This window comes from Hevea brasiliensis, chromosome 4 (genome assembly GCF_030052815.1).
Source record: "Hevea brasiliensis isolate MT/VB/25A 57/8 chromosome 4, ASM3005281v1, whole genome shotgun sequence".
Taxonomy (NCBI): Eukaryota; Viridiplantae; Streptophyta; class Magnoliopsida; order Malpighiales; family Euphorbiaceae; genus Hevea; species Hevea brasiliensis.
In genome coordinates, this window is record NC_079496.1 from 6,190,921 (window position 1) to 6,192,238 (window position 1,318).

The 1,318-nt window shown below is 38.4% G+C and overlaps 1 non-coding gene across 1 annotated transcript; it reads left to right on the plus strand.

The window, feature by feature from the left end:
• The first annotated feature begins 760 nt into the window (after nt 1-760).
• On the plus strand, nt 761-867 carry LOC131179645 (small nucleolar RNA R71). Its single transcript, XR_009148534.1, has one exon. It is a non-coding gene; the product is annotated as a small nucleolar RNA R71 (small nucleolar RNA).
• Nucleotides 868-1,318: the final 451 nt, after the last annotated feature.

Here is a 1,318-nt window from a genome sequence, read left to right on the forward strand (position 1 = left end):
AGATGCTTGTTGTGCAATCTGATTTTCCAGCATTATGTTATGTGTTTGCATCTGTTCTAGCCTTGCTTTCATCTCTCCCATCTCCTCATCATGCTTATTTTGGTTGGCAAGAATCTATTGTAATAAAGCTTCAGTGGTGGAACTTTGTTCTTGCTGTTTTGGTGGAGGATTCATATTTTTCTGCTGAAAATTAGGCAATGGTTGCCTATTTTGCTGATATGGAATTCCTTATTGCTGTTGTGGTTGAAAATTCTGATTTGGGACTTGATTTTGCTGATTTCACCATGAAAAGTTGGGATGATTCCTCCAAGTTGGATTATAGGTTTGAGAGTAAGGATTCCCCATTTGTTTGTTTCCATAATTACCAACATATGCTGCTTGCTCTCCATAGTCTACTCCATAGCTGGTAGTTCCCTCTGCATAAGCCACTTGTTGTGAACTTCCAGATGATGATGATGAACTAACCAACATACTCAAATCTTCCATCTTCTTAGCCAAGACATTTGTAAGTGCATCAAACTTTGCATTAATCATGTTGAATGGATCAAGATCATACATTCCAGCAGCTTGCCTCTTTTGAGTTGGAGCTGGTCCTCTTGGACTACTCCAAAGATGAGTATTCTTTGTAATCTTCTCCAATAGCTCATAAGCTTCATCTTCATGCTTTATAATAAATTCTCCTCCTGTTTGAGCATCAATTATCCCTCTGATTGCAGGAGTAACATTTGTGTAAAAATTCTGGTTTATCATCCATTTCGGAATGGCATGATGTGGGCATTGTCTCTCTAATTCCTTCCATCTCATCCATGACTCATATAGAGTTTCATCTTCTCTTGGTCTGAAAGCTGTCATTTGATTCCTCAATTCTTGAGTTTTTCCAGGTGGAAAATATTGTGCAAGAAATGCATCGGTGAGTTGCTCCCAATTTGTGATGGAGTTGTGAGGTAAAGAATCAAGCCAATCCAATGCTCTATCTTTCAAAAAGAATGGGAATAGCTTCAATCTTGCTGCATCATCAGACACTCCAGGTTGTTTTTGCATGTCACAAATCATAGCAAACTTCTTCAGATGTGTGTGTGGATTTTCAGAAGGATGTCCCCCGAATTGGGAATTTTGAATCATTTGAAGAACTCCAAAATCCATCTTGTAGCTATTTGCATCAATTCTTGGTCTTGCTATGCTCTCTCTCAAATCATCAAAGCGAGGAAAAGCATGATCCATCATACTTCCCCTAGGTACATTAGCATTTATAATTTCTTCACCTTGGGCTGCATTTTCATTGTTTCGATCATTTCCAGCATTACCACCAATTCTAATT